The following is a 16233-nucleotide window of genomic DNA, read 5'->3' as shown; positions in this document are numbered from 1 at the left end:
GTTTCTGTTTATTGACTGTTGTGGCATGCTCCATGTGCAACACCCGGAAGCGATCGTGCGGAAACTATAATTCGGAATCGTTCGGGCGAACCTTTGGTTGTGTGAAAGTTCGAAAGGTATGGGCGAATGTCCACTTTCAGGATTTAGTAAGCAGTAAGTAGTCTGATTTCTATATCTCAAAGGTTACCCGTCGCGACCTCCTACTGGGCTTTGTCACATCCAGTGTAGGAGTGTAACGAGTAACACTGGGGCTTTACATAGACTGTGGAAAAACAGTATTTAGTACTCACTAAGTTAATGAGTTATGACCAGTAATTTCAACAGTAATCTTATGGCAATATGGTGTCCGATCATGTTTGACAATGGTGCCTGAACTCGTTGAGTGTCATCCAAAACAAAGTATATTCAGGCACACTGTTTAGGTGTCAAGACCGAGTATCGTGCATTGTTTACCTCTTGACTGTGAACATGGTACAACTGAGTATTGATTACTCACCCGTTGAAGATATCACTGTTTAATGATTCTACAAAGTTATTACACACCGCTAATAACGTACGTATGACGTCAAAGTGTTTTACAGTTATGACGTCACAATGCTAATACCTCTGTCAAAATAGTATTAGACCTTGCTAATCACGCTCGTTGATTTCTTAGGAAAGAAGAACTTTGCCCGATATTATTTTGCTAATGTTGAGTGAGTAATAAATAGCACTATATTTATGAAATTCGTGAATGGTATCTGTATCTAACTCTCACAAAGTCATGTGAGATTATAGCGTGAATACTTATTTCAGTCCACAAAGTCGGTTCCAGAAAAGTAATCTTATCTCGATTCCAGGTGTGTCGTTTGTGGTGATGGGACATCAATGTTAACGTATATTGACAGTTTTTATCTTCTTTTGCAACAGTTGCATGGGTTACCACGTCATAATTAAAGATTTCATTGTCTAAAATATTCATGTTAAAGGAGAGTCGTGGCGGGCGAGCTGTCTGAGGTGAATCCAGACACGGCTCTGCTCTCTTTTAAAATGTATGTTGAGGACCAGATACGGCTGGATTCGCTAGTGAGAACTACAACATGGACCAGCTGTCTGTATTCACGTACACAAACCAGTGAAGGTCGGTGGGTGAAATATATGGTTTGTTAGCGTTAATAGGTAAGGGTTCATAAACGCCATTAACATAGCTTGAGCGTGAGATTTTGAACAGAAAACTTGCAACAGGATAGCATAAGCGTTTAAACCATTTGTTCCAGGCGTAAAAACGATTGATAAGAACACATAAATCGATTCAGTTAATCAATACATTCTGTTCTTATCTCTTAAATGTATAAAAGATGTGCAGGATATTGTGAAAGGTAATGTTTAGTACTTTCTTCAACTTCATACGCCATTTTGGAATAAAATGGAAATGAGGAATGGTCCATACCTGGCGTGTTCTCAGCGACGGCAGTAACAAAACACACACCCAGATATTACGTCAACTCTCTAAAACGCCTGCTTGCTGTTATCTACATTAAGTTCAAACTGGGACAAACTGTTGCGACTTTCAGGGTTGTGCCATGTTTCGGTGGTACACTGATAAAGACGACTACACGTACTGACAGAGAGACACACAGAGAGAAAGAGAGAGACAATAGGGCAATGAAAATATCACCTATGGTTTCAGTTGTAGTGTACAGTTCTGTAGATATAGTGATGCTTTAATTACCTAATCTGAATGACTCGATGGTTACTAAGACAATAATTTGTGTCTGTGTTCGAAAAGGTGCAGTCTATTAATAACGTTGGCTGTTATGCAAGGACAAGGCAAACGTTTTTTTAGACTGTAGCTTAAATTCTGTACTGAGCGACTGTAAGTGTTGGCTATTGCGGTAAAGTGACTATTTCGATAGCTATAGGCTATTGATACAAATGTTGCACCCACGGAATGGGGTGCCCGAAACTACAAGAAATAACAGTAAGTTGGTAGTCGATCATCATCTTTTGATGATGTACAAGATGGAGTAGATGACAAAGACACCTGACGTCATTCTGTGACGTGATATTTTGTGATGCTGGCTAAGACAACTAGTTATGACTAAAAGAGGCACATATCCAAAGCGTCTACTTGCTTTTAACCAGATCGATAACTTACCATTTTTATGGGGTACCTGATACAATACAATTTTAGACTAAAATATGTATATCAGTTCTAGAGGGCTAACACACTACCTGGCAAAACAAAGTGTTGTCTCGACATTTTCCAAAACACATTCATTAAGTCTGAAAGCACGATAATGTCAAAACTGGAGAATCAACGTTTCCAATATAAGGTAACTAATTCTCTTGCCCAATGGACATAATTATCTTGGGAAGTACCTGCTTCCTACAGTTCATATTATAGGTATAGTAAAAGGATTATCTTTCACTGCAAAGAGATTGGTGATCAAACCATTTCCTTAACAGATACCATAACAGCATTATGTAACGGTTTTCATAATACCTATTCTCATATTTAGTGTTGAACAAACACCTTATACAGTATGGAACATGTTCACGTCATTCACACAGCATGTACAGCCTTAGAACTACTTTCATACATACAGAGTGTTCAAACATTTACAGGTATCAGCTGGAATATCCATCATATATCAATCACATGATCTACCGTCACAGTGATTAAGCTAACACATTCATTTGCAGTTTCTCATGGTTGGTACTATATGCTTTCGCGGTACTTGCCTTGGATACCATACAACTAGGTATCTGTGAAACTGGAGTAATAGATAGGTCACTGGGATAATGTGGCAATAGTGTCCACTGTAATCTGAGCTTTGACCCAACTCTTTGTAAGTCAGTCTTGCATGTCTCGCTCTGTCAAATCGTCTAGCAGGTTCCTCTGTGTTAGAATGTCTGGGGTGGACAATATGTTCAGAAGAATCACGAACATCTGATTCTGCACTGTCACTACTACTTGACTCTGGTTCAGTCTGGTTTGTATTTTTGAGCCTTCTGTCTCTGTGTCATTCCTCACATTCAAATCAATTAAGTGTTCACTAATGCCAACGAAATCCTGCTCATCTTTTGAGCTGTCAGAAGTACTGTTGCCAATGCTAGGTTTTATCCGTTCATGATCCCCTGGTGCTCTCCTAGGTCGCTTTCTCTGTGGCAGATCAATCTGGAATAGAATGTTATCTCATGGAATCAACAGATTCGTAAACGAGACACCCTTCCCTCTGGTTTGACCACATACACTGGACTTGATTGGTCTGCATTCTGCTGGTTCAACTACAATATGGATTTGTTCCTCCCAGTGTGAACGCAGCTTCCCGGTACCACCCCTCTCGTTTAGGTTCCTGACATGAACTCGATCCTGTGGTTTCAATACTGTGCAGTGAGCTTTCATGCTAGCGTGTTCTCATGACCTCTCAGCGGACTCTTTCATTCGATCACTCACAAGATCTCATGCCAGCTGCATGCCAGTTTTCAACAAACTGCCGATAACTTTTCCCTTCTCCTTCCAGATCAAATATCAAATCAACTGGTAGCCTTGGTGAGCGGCCATACAATACGTAGAAAGATGAGAATCCAGTCACTTCATGTTTGGTACTATGCATGTACAACCTGATTTACTTGATCTTTCCAGTTGAGTTTCAGCTTGTTAGGAAGTGATTTCAACATCTCTAGCAAAGTTGTATTGAAGCGGTCAAGTTGTCCATTCCCTCGAGGGTGATATGGTGTTGTTCGTGATCAAGCAACAGAACTTAATTGCGTGAGGCGTCTAACAATGTATTCTCCAAGTTTTGTCCTTGGTCATGGTGAATCCTTGACCAAAAAATCATACAGCGGGATAAAAAAACCATACAGCGGGATAAAATCATTGAATAATTTGACATCTCGTTTGAATATTCCCTAACAGCATCTTGAAGATCTAATGGTAGACGTGATTAGATATCTGCATCAACATCACACTTGCCAGATCTGTAACGAATGTAACGAAATCTGGGAGTTCAGCAACCCGTCTGTCTGGCTGCATCCATTTGTCCGACTTGATGACATAGGTCAATGGATTGTTGACGCTAAATACAATGAAACTTGGCACATAATGCAGGTAATCACGGAAAGGTTCTGTGCCAGCCCACTTCAGTGCTAGAAATTCCAATTTACCTGAATGTAGATAATAATTCTTGTCAGCTGGAGTAAGAGGTTTTGATCCATAGGCCACAAATCTCAGTCTCTGAATGGATTCCTGGTACAAGACAGCACCTAAAACATCTTGCGAGACATCTGTGTGAACCACGAAAGGTACACCTAGCATGGTCAACCAGCATTTCAATAATCTTACACGACATATCTTGGTGACTCTGTGTCCACTCAACTTTTGTGCTTAAAGGTACCTTTCCCATGTCCTTCTTTGACCTAGACTTGCCCTTAAGCTTGGACTTGGTTACAGGATTTGCTTGGGACTTGAGCAAGACATACCGTAGTTTTGCTTTTCTTCAGAAGTCTGGAATGAACTGTCAGTAATAATAACCCAAGAAACCGAGTACCTTTCTGAGTTCACCTAATGTACCAGAAATCTTGATCCTCAAGTGTTACATCGCTTCCATGTCGACCCGATACCCTGCCTCACATACTAGGGTTTCAAGATAGCGAACTTCATGTCGAAATAATTGGCACCCATGAAGAGCCACCTCCTCGTGGTGGGTGCTGGGTAACGCTGAGTGCTCTTCTCCAATGTGGACCCGGGACAGAATGTGTCCACAGCACCCCATTGCTTGTCGTAAGAGGCGACTAAATTGGGCAACCTGTTTGCCGTGGGTTGCGTCCCGTGTCGGTGGAGGGCGGGATCCTGGTGGTTGAGGGCAGCTGGGCCTTTAACTGCGTTCCATTTGCCCAACACACCACTTCGGCCCTTACTTCGCCTAGACATGTGGTTGAATTGGCCCGATTCAACCAATCGATTCATGCCAAGCCCTGTGCATGGACTATGTATGTGTCATTGCGCAAATGTGATTTGGAATTGTTGTGAATTTTGGTCTTGACACTACTATTGATCTGTAACTTTTTCGATTGTGAATTATCCAAATTATGATCATATGAACTTTGCCTAGAGTCTTGTGCCAGAAGGCGATGGCTCATGGGCCAATCTGGTAGACTAATTATTTATAATTCTTCTACTGGAGTATATCATCAGGGTATCCTTGGTGCTGTAAGCTGGAGGTCCGCTCGCTTTAGCATTGTCCTTGTGATACTCTGTGGTGGTTGGGGAGCTCGGATGATCAACGAAATTAAACGAACCATGGCTTATGACATACCCCCCACCCCAAAAAAAAAAACAACAAAAAATCCACTTGAAATTGATCCTGTTGATACTGACCACAGACCGTCTCTATCGATTGAGTATTGGCCACGTTTTCTTGTTATTGAGACTCCAGACAAGACACCATTAAAGCTGAACCCTTTTGCAGTATCTAAGGGTATTCAAGGTATTGCTGGGGATTTTAAGAACATTAGACGCTTACGGTCGGGTGCGCTGTTAATTGAATGCGGAAAAAGGCAACAATCAACCAATCTGATGAACATTACATCTTTCGAGGGCATTCCGGTCATGGTCTCTCCGCATAAAACCATGAACACAAGCAAAGGTGTCGTGAGGGATCGGGATCGATTGTTTGATGATATGTCGGACCTTGATATAGGATCTGAAATGAAGGATCAAGGTGTGCTCTATGTCAAGCGCTTTTCAACTCGCAGAAACAATGAAACCATCAAAACAAATACATATCTGTTTACTTTTTCATCGCCAAATGCTCCCAAATCAGTGAAGGCAGGCTACTGTAACATTCCAGGTGATACCTACATCCCCAACCCGCTCAGGTGTTTTAAATGCCTGACACACACAACAGAAGATTGTGACAGTGATTATAAAACATGCACCAATTGCTCAGGCGACCATTCTTCATTTCCTAAAAAGTGTCCAATTTGGAAAGAGCAAATGGAGATCAACAAAATAAAATTCACTCAAAATATCTCTTTTTCTAAGGCCAAAAAACTAGTAAAGAGATCTGATCTTCCAGAAAGTTATGATACACTAGCAAAAACATCATCGGGGTCTAGTTCTAAAACAACATCAACCACAGGCTGTCAAACAACCTTGCGATTAAATTGCGATTCTCCACAGCTTTTGTACCCTGCTATATCATCACAGACTGAGAATCACTTCCTAGTACATCAAAGTCTTCTTCTGCTCACAAATCATCATCTCAGTCACACTCAAAGTCTCAATCGACAGCTGATAGTCAACAAACGTGGAAAGTAAACCGAAGCCAAAGCCTGATGCTTCAAAACAACAAAGTGGCAGAGCTCAGGGGGTCACAGAACAAAATTCAATTGTTCAATAAATACGGGTCTCTTGAAGACATGGACGTTTCTGAAAACGTCCATTCTAGGGCACATAGCTTGTCGCCCTCCAAACGAGTGCGGGGTAGATCCCCAATAAATCCCCCCAAAAGATAGTTTATTTCAATAATATTCTGCACTGGAACTGCAGAGGACTGAGGACTAATGTACATGAATTACAGCTATTAGTCCAAGATTTTACACCTTCAGCGATATGTCTCCAAGAGACATATTTAAAACAAACAGATATATTTGACCTTCGTCAATTTAATGCATATCATTGTTTTGCACCTCCGGGTGATAGGGCCGCTGGAGGATCATCCATTCTAGTCACACAAAACGTTATTCAAAGCCCTGTTTCACTTAATACTAATATGCAATTCTACAAAAACATTGAAAAAACTAACTGGTCTTTATATGAAACACTGTGTGCTGAAAAACGTAAACCTGAACGTTTTATTGACGTTCGTGATGCTATTAAATGTTTTTCTGATGAACTGAATTCCATAGCTGATGAGTGTATACCAAAGTCCTCCGCAGTTCCACATATTCGAAAACCATGGTTCAGCGATGAATGCAAACAAGCTAGGAAGGTAAGGAAAAAGGCAGAACATTATTTCCGTCGCCATCCTATGGTGCATAATTTAAATAAATTTAAAATTTTAAATGCTAAAGCACGGCGTACTTTTAAACAGAACAAACGCCAATCTTAGCAAAATTATGTATCCAAAATAAATTCTCGGACACCCATGTCCAAGGTATGGAACATGGTCCAGAAAATTAAAGGTAAAGGTACTAAGTCTACTGTCCATCGCCTTAAACATGGAGATCAATTACTTACTGATAAATCAGATATTGCGAATAAACTGGGCGAAACTCTGGCTAAACATTCTTTCTCTTCTAATTATATACCTAAATTTCAGTACTATAAAAAACAACAAGAAAAGAAAAATATTAATTTCAACTCAGATAATGGAGAAGATTATAATGAAACGTTTTCTATTCATGAACTTCATACTGCTCTTGATCAAGCTCATGACACTGCTACAGGAGCTGATAACATACATTATCTAGCCTTACGTAAGATTGGTCCACGTGACTCTGATAAAATACCATGTACATCCATCACGATCCGCTAGCAGACTTTTATACTCCCGCTGAGAACGTCATATCCTCCCGTTACGCCTCGGTGACGACGGGAGAAGTGAGATAAGAGTGCTTTGACAAGCCTTTAGTAACGTGCGGTTCATTGAGGTCAAACGATCAGCTGGTGTCAACATGGCAGCAAGTCGATTCGATGCGTGTTGTTTTGTTTTGATTTAGTGAAAACATTCAGCTAGATAAATGCGTTATCACATCGTGTCGAGGGAAATACGGAGTTTTATCAGTCCCGAGTAAGGATGTATTACAATACGAGTAATACAACCTTACTCGGGTAAGAAGACTCGTATTGGAGGAGGCGAGGGGAGTACAACCTTACGAGGGACTGATAAAACCCCGTATTTCCCTCGACACGATGTGATAACTTACATTATCAACTCCTGAAGCACTTACCATAATCTTGTTTGGAGACGCTCTTATCAATTTTTGATGATATTTGGACTTCCGGAAAATTTCCTTCTTCATGGCGTGATGGTATAGTAGTACCAATACCTAAACCTGGACGTGATCATACGGATCCGTCCAATTATCGTCCGATTTCATTAACTAGCTGTGTTTGCAAGACCATGGAACGCATGATAAATAATCGACTTGTTTGGTACTTGGAAACAAAAAACCTTATCACAGATATACAATGTGGTTTCCTGAAAACAGAAGTACTGTCGACCACTTAGTGCGTTTAGAATCATTTGTGAGAAACGCTGATTAATAAACAACATGCTGTGTCTATCTTTTTTTGATCTTGTGATAACGCATATGACACAACCTGGAAATATGGCATTCTGAGAGACTTACACGACTTCGGTTTGGGAGGTGGTTTGCCTGAATTCATAGCCAAATTCTTAAATAACAGACAATTTCAAGTCCGCGTGGGTTCTACCCTGTCTGATCATTACAATCAGGATCAGGGTGTTCCACAAGGCAGTATTTTGTCTATCACACTTTTTAGTATAAAGATAAACAGTTTATCAAAAGTTTTAAACGATTCAATTATCGTTGGCTCGTTATTTGTGGATGATTTTAATATTTCTTGTCGTGGTAAAAATATGCATACCATTGAACGGCAATTGCAGTTGTGTTTAAACAGAATTAATGAACGGTGTCTTGAAAACGGCTTTAAATTTTCTAAATCGAAAACTAACTGCATACATTTTTGTCGTAAATACAAACCACATAAGGACCCTGAACTATCTCTAGATGGCACGCCAATTAAATTTGTTATGGAAACTAAGTTCTTGGGTCTAATCTTTGACTCACACTTAACGTTTTTACCACATATTAACTCACTTAAAACTAAATGCCTGAAAGCACTTGACTTGTTGAAAGTGGTTTCAAATTCTAAATGGGGAGGGGATCAAGCTACCCTTCTCCATCTATATCGATCTCTCGTGCGTTCTAAATTTGATTATGGCTGCATCGTCTATGGTGGAGCCTGCAAAAGCAACTTAAAACTGTTAGATTCAGACCAGCATCAAGGTCTAAGACTTCGTCTTGGCTCCTTTAGAACTTCAAATGTTGACAGTCTGTATGTCGAGACTGATGAGCCATCTCTTGAGCGTATAAAATTAGCTTTACAGTATGTAACAAAACTATATTCAAATGAGTCAAACCCTGCATATAACTGTGTTTTCAATTCTCCGTATGAGGATTTCTACAATAAGAAATCTTCTCTTGTTCCACCTCTTGGTTTACGAATAAAACCACTTATGTCTGCTGCGAGCATTGAGCTGGAAAACATAGCTCCTTCCCGTCTTCTTTCTTCCCCTCCTTGACGGTTGGTTAGGCCACAAGTTGACCTAACATTAACGGCATTTAAAAAATCAGAAACGAATGAATTACAGTATAAACAAGAATATAATCAATTGAAACATAAATATAGCAGTTATAAATCCTTATTTACAGATGGGTCCAAGGACGGTGGTGCTGTGGCTTGTGCCACTGTCATTGGATCCAGAACAATATCTTCTAGATTACCAGATAACAGTTCTATTTTTACAGCAGAAGCTAACGCCATATTAACAGCTCTTAAATATATTCAAGAACACCCTAAACGTAAACAATATATAATCTATTCCGACTCTCTTTCTTGCCTTCAGGCTATTAAAAATATCTCTTGTAAACATCCACTTTTAGTTGAGATTATTGAATTGTATAATGATCTTGCCACTGGCCAATACGACATCGTCTTTTGTTGGTTACCCAGCCACGTAGGCATTTCCGGTAACGTAATGGCCGATCTTGCAGCCAAGGCTGCACTCAACAAATCTGTGACACCAGTTCTTATTCCATACTCAGATTATAAAGTTAGCATTAGAACGTATATCCGTTATCTGATGCAGAAGAAGTGGGTCACCCAAGTAGGTATGAATAAATTGAATGAAATAAAACCGTATATTGGTTACACCTACTTGGGCTGTCAGTCCAGATTTGAGGAGGTTATTTTACGACGATGTCGTATTGGCCATACTAGATATATTCATGTGCACCTGTTTAAAGGTGGGGATCCTCCGTTTTGTATCCCTTGTGATGAGAGAGTCACGGTCAAGCATATTCTGCTTGACTGTGTTGAATTCTCCATCACAAGGGATAAGTGTTTTACAGTTAAAACAATGAAGGATCTTTTTACCACCGTTAATTCTCATTTAATTATTGGGTTTTTTTAAGGAAATTGATTTTTTGGTGGAATTTTGAATATCATGACGTGTAAATAGATGTATTTTAATGATTGGTAGTTTGGATTAGTAACTTGAATTGTTGGTGGCTGTACCCTCAAAGGGGGTTAAAGTATTGTAAAATTATTGTCCTCCTGAGAGGGTACGTAAGTCAACAAACATTCACAGTAAATTTAAGTCTACCAGGATTTTAATCGTAGTATTCATGTTATTTTAATTTTGGCTAACTTTTCGTACAATCGCCAGCAGCTGAAGGGATGGTGTAAATCCAACTAGGATCCATGTAGGTAGCAAAGGTACTGTAAGTTGCCATGGTTCCTAGTGTGGTGATCTACCTTCTGTTGTTGGCGATCTACAGTTGTTTTTTATATTGTATCGTCTAAATAGTGCTATTAGTTTTAACTTTCCATGCTAGTTTTAATTGAAATTGTGATATTCTAGTTGTTTTACTGTCCTTCGCTGACAGGTTTTTATAATGTATACATGCTGTTTTTCATTGTTGAATATTCTTATCACGATATGGCTGAGATATTGCCGATGTGACGTTAAATGTTAACTCACTCGAAATAATTCACACTTATTTCGTTTCAGCTTTATACCCTTCAATGTCAGCCTTCGGGGTACAGTTCTGACATCATCCATATGTTTTTGGAAAGATGAACTGAACATAATCAAGGAAACATAATCAATCACATCATCAAGGTATGGGATGCAAATCTCATCCTGTACATGTAATCCCTCTAAACACTCGTTCATGAGTGGAGCACAAGTCAGTCCAAAAGGAATACGTACCCATTTGAACAACCCCCATGGTGTGATGAACGCAGTCAGGTATCGACAGTTTTGTTTAACAAACTCTCGGTGATACACTTTTGACTGATCTAATAGTGAGAACCATGAACTCCCTCCTAAACTCTCAGGTGCATAGTGGATTTTAGGAATTGGCATCCCGCCCTTGGCCACTTTTAGGTTTAACTGTTTCTATACAAAGTCTGAGACTTGAGTCACGTTTCCGCACTCATACCACTGGTGATGTGTAAGGAGACATGGACCTGGTAATCCATTCCTTTTCCAATCGGTCCTGGAGGTAGTCCTTAACTTCCTCGTGTAGAGGTTCCGGGATAGATATGTCTTCTGCACTGGTTCCTTATCTGTAAGCTGAATAGTACCAGATCAGGTGAACTGCCAATATCATTGTCGTCCTTTGAGAAAACAGCTGATTCCACCCGAAGCATGTCCCGAACAAGTACTTCCTGCTCAACAGAGATTACGTGATGACAAATAAATATCTGGATCACACTTACATACAGTGTTGTCTTCCTGAAGACTATTCAGTGTGTTCACAGATGCAGTCATTTCTTGCACTTGATAGGAAAAGCAAACCTCGTTGGTTCTCATGATCCAGTTACAGTCTTGGGCTGTAAGATGATGTCATGTTTAGTAATGTTCTGGACATAAACTGTTGTCTTTGATAAAGGACGCCCCGGTGACTCTGAAAACTGTAACGCTTCTGGCCATGGAGACTTCACATTTGGTTCAAACAAAGCATGTCGGTCTTCCTGTGCCACACATATGCGAGCCATATTCTTCATGGCAGTCACTTGACCCTTAGCGCACAGAGTCTCATGTCGACCTGTCTGTAGCCATCCAAGTGTTTCTTCCTCTTTCTGAGTCACACCTTTTCTGAACTTCAACTTCTTTTGATCAATGTTTGGCATAGCACACTCTAACAATGTAATAACAGACTTATCTGAGGCATTACCATCTAAACTCTGCACAATACCAACAATCTCTACTATCACATTATACCCAATGATTGGTACATCAGGCATGCCATCTGCCAATATCAGCACAGGAATTGCTAAAGTAGGATTCTTAGCAGCACTATCTAAAATAATAAATTCTACTTCAGCACACCCAGCAAACTGCATAACAAACCCATTTGTTCTTTGATTATTCCAACCCTGGTCCTTAAACGTTCACCTAAAGGACTGATCTCAAGTTCAGGTAATTTATCTTTCACACAACGATTAGGAAGAATGATCACTTGAGCACCACTGTCCCATAAAGCAGATGTCTCTATATGATTGATAGAGCAATTCACTAAACTTTGACCAGAAATGTTTTTTAAATTGTTCTCTGCTTTGGAGACAGTTCATATACACTTGACCACTACATAGAGTGTTGGTCCATGATGAGTTCCATCGTCCTGTTGGGACCTCGGTGACATCATAGCCTCGATCACTAATGATCCTTTTTTAGTTGACCCCTCGAGGTTTCCCAGTTTCATCCTCTTTTTGCAACCGGCCTTGTAATGGTCAGTACTGCCACATGTAAATCCTTGATCGCAAGATATCATCTGAGATTCCTTGCTCGGTGGGCACAAAGGGAGTCTTCTGTTACTAAATGGTGGTGACCCTGCTTACTGTGTCACAGAGTCATGGTTGATCTTGAGCTCTCCCCCCGTAGAGAGATCTTCTTGAGTTTATTGTCAGTGCAGCCACTTCAGATGAAAGTTTATCTGGATTCCTCTTTTTCTGTACAACTTCAGGTTGCACCACTTCATAGCAAGTGTAACGTTCACGTTTCCCTCTAAGTAGCTCCTCAAGTGAAGACCAGGTAAGATAGCCTTGATTACAGCGGTCACAATTTCATAATCCTCAACTTCTTTCTTTGTCCCCACATCTATTTGTTGAATTAAACTAGTGCAGTAAAGTTTATCTTTTTGTCCTGGCTCCCCAATATGCCCTGTTATTCTCCCCATTTTGCCCTAAATTTGCCCTATTTTTTTTTATAAATTTTCAATAGTTCTTGTTGGAACTTGGCCCACTCGGCCCTCTCGGCCTCGCGTGCCTGTTGCCTGGTAAGCATACTGGCTTCAAGGACCTCCTTCTGACCATCACTCCAAGGCACAACCATGTTGATCGATGGTCACGGGTTTCTTAATGATGATGTCAGCTATGAGGCTGTATTCGAAAGATCACAACGGACACAACAGCAAACCGCACTGGGATTCATCGCATGTAATCCTGCACACCATACTTCAGATCATAGACCTCATGCTTACCATCCCGGTCGAGCCCCTAAAACGTTAAACACGTCGATAAATTTCCATTTTTATGGGGTGCCTGATACAACATAATTTTAGCTTATACGTGTTAAAATATGCATGTCAATTCTACAGGGCTAACACATACTTTTCCGATGCATTAGTATTAGACGCATACTACTGCGATAACTATTACAATAGTTCTGCCCGAACAAGTTTTGTCATAGTTCAGATTTAACATATACTTTGCAATAAAAACAAATGCATTTCCTGTTCTTTTTAGCTTTTGATGAATGGGCTTCAAGCAAACAACCCTCAATTTACATTAAACATATCTTTTTACCACCAGTTTAGATAGACTTTAGAACACAAGAACATGAAAACAGAAGGTTGCTTCTGTTGTAGTAGTTGTGTATGACACTGATCAAATGCTTAGAATAAGAAACACAAAACTACAAACTTAACAGAGGTTAGATCAATGATTCTTCATTCTTCATTGTAGTAAAAGCTTTATTCATTTTGGTTATATAGTCAAGCATATTGTCCAAAGCCAAGTGGACAGCTAAAGGTATCTTGGTGACCAGTAGGAATTGAAAACACTTCTGCTTGAAACATTGTATCATCACATGAAGGATAGAATATTCATATTACTACATTCAACAACAACAACAACAACAACAACAAAAGCAAGAATACGCTAATGGAAGTGGTTGAGGTTAGGCTGCTGACTCTCTGTGCCTGACTCTAAGGTTGCAGATTCGAAGGATGTACGATCTAATGGCAGCTCTGTAATCGGAGTACGGGACCAGAAGTAGTGTCACAGGTTCGCTGAGTTCTGCCCTAGCGGCAACATTGGCCACTGTGTGACCAGAAAAGCCAATCTGGCAGCAAAACACGATGTCAAAATGGCCAGTAGTAAGATCATTATATAATTCAATGATTTCTAATTTTGTAAAAGGAATATAGAGGCAGAAACCAGGGAAAGGTCTTTAGGAAACATCTCAACACCTGAATTACTTGAACATTTACAATATCAGTTGTTCATTTATTGATAAATGACGGCTAAATTCATTTAAATGTCCCAGTTACGAATTTGATTAATCTTTTGGGGTTAAAGTAAATGATTAATTGTTCGATGCTATGTGTGCAGGAGATGGAATGTTATAAATGATGACAAACATACGACCGTGGCATGCTTCTAGTCTGCTCTTGATATGACCACTTCTACCAGTGCAGTGTCTTAGTTTGATCGTTACGTGCCGGACTAAAGCATGAAGCTTTTTGCAAAGTGCTGGGTTTAGGGAGCTCACTTTCCGAGAAATCTGATATGGCAAGCGTATGTGTGTCCATGTATTGGAGCCTATGTTCAGCGTTAGGCCAAAGTTATTCTGTGTCATCGTATGTGTATTCCTAAGACTGAGACACCCATTCGTCACCACTGACCCTTTCCTGTAACCCCCAAGAAGAGGTGTCCCCCTCCCTCTTGTGGCCAAACTACGTTATTCTGGGACAAGCCTAACAGCGACTACTACTCCTCTGGTAGGATTGCATATTGGTGCATGAACACTTCAAACAAGAACGATAACTATATAAGTATATGGATGGGGACTTCTGGTCCAGAAACGTTAAGTTATATAATACATATAAAGTTGAAATCCATGTACTTGTCCTTAATATTCACCATGACTCTCACGAACGATAACTGTTTGATTCCAATGGTTGTCAATATCACACACGCATTCGTATGTCGTGTTGCTCTTTTCGTTTTTCTTTGTATTTATTTCGTGTTATGATGATGTGTTTTTCTTAATTATGATATACCATTAATTAACTTTTGGTTGCTATGTGTGACAAAAGTTTAAAGCACTGAAGATGGATTTAAACTCGCATCTTGTACTTGAGGTTTTTTCTCTTTGTTTGTTTTGCTTCCGGTCACCGAAGACACTGGGGCTCCAGTAATTTCTAGTATGGCGGTGGTCTGGAATAACTTTTGTTAGAACACACCAGACCTGTATAATAGGTATATAAGGGGTGGTTGGTGAGATGTAAAGGGGACGACTTTGGATTTTCGTTCATCTGTTTGCTAACATCAACGTTTGAAGACCGACCACTGAAGAGCCCTCGTCTACATTGAACATTTATTTGGCAACAAACTTCAATCAGTATGTGAAAGGATCAAGACTTTGGTAACTATAGGCATTTAGCTAATATTTTAGATTTGTGGTCTAACGGTGCTGTGATAGAAATGTCTGTAATTTCTAAACCGTCACACTATTTTGAGGAAACCTCCTTGATACAATTAAATGAAGGACGAAATCTATATTTGTTAAACCGGTATTCTCATGTAATTATTGTCAGCTGTTCTTACATTTCCAAAAATATTTTTTTAAATAGGGTTTAATTTCAAACGTGCATATTTATTGAATATGCAAACAGCTACAATAAATCTCAAAGCTGACACTCAAAACTTAATGTAATATATTTCTCAAATTTGACATTCGTACGTGTATCCGTGTTACTTTAACCCTTAACATGAATAGGATGAAAAAAATATGACTGAATCCAAAATGTCAGACTACAATGTTTCCACAGATATAAATTATAATTCCAATGATAAATATTGTTAACATTGATGAGTAATTATACATAGATGCAATGTTATTGTTTGGAAACTCGAAGCTATTTATAATACTAAAAAAAAAACAAGCCTTAATAGCTTCATGTGTATATATATTTCAAAAATGAAGTTTATTTCATTTACTCAAAGGAGGCTCAAACGATTTCATTTAAATTTTAAATAATACACCTATTACTTTGCTGTGTCAAGGGCTATGATTCAGTCTAAGATTGGGTTGCGGGTAAGAGTTCCTCACGTTCCCAAATAATTGGATAACTTAATATATACTAACAGTCTTAACAAAACCTTACACAACAATTGCCTGTTCAATAATGACCACAGATTTTAAG

The 16233-nt window shown here is 39.5% G+C and overlaps 3 protein-coding genes across 5 annotated transcripts in view; 2 read left to right on the top strand and 1 right to left on the bottom strand.

Moving 5' to 3' along the window:
- Positions 1–1580, bottom strand: part of LOC137279511 (uncharacterized) — a 34341-nt gene extending 32761 nt beyond the window's left edge. The window contains exon 1 of one of the 3 annotated variants that reach the window (XM_067811819.1): positions 1430–1580. The gene's annotated coding sequence lies outside the window, so the exon portion shown is untranslated. The remainder of the gene's footprint in view (positions 1–1429) is intronic. The other 2 variants (XM_067811820.1, XM_067811821.1) reach the window with 2 other exon arrangements.
- The window catches only part of LOC137292233 (anaphase-promoting complex subunit 13-like), a 384028-nt gene that overhangs the window by 165937 nt on the left and 201858 nt on the right, over positions 1–16233 (top strand). The window lies entirely within an intron of this gene.
- Positions 1–16233, top strand: part of LOC137292176 (splicing factor U2AF 35 kDa subunit-like) — a 285875-nt gene that overhangs the window by 238748 nt on the left and 30894 nt on the right. The window lies entirely within an intron of this gene.

Source organism: Haliotis asinina, chromosome 1 (genome assembly GCF_037392515.1).
Source record: "Haliotis asinina isolate JCU_RB_2024 chromosome 1, JCU_Hal_asi_v2, whole genome shotgun sequence".
Classification (NCBI taxonomy): Eukaryota; Metazoa; Mollusca; class Gastropoda; order Lepetellida; family Haliotidae; genus Haliotis; species Haliotis asinina.
This window is presented reverse-complemented; position numbering and strand designations above follow the sequence as displayed.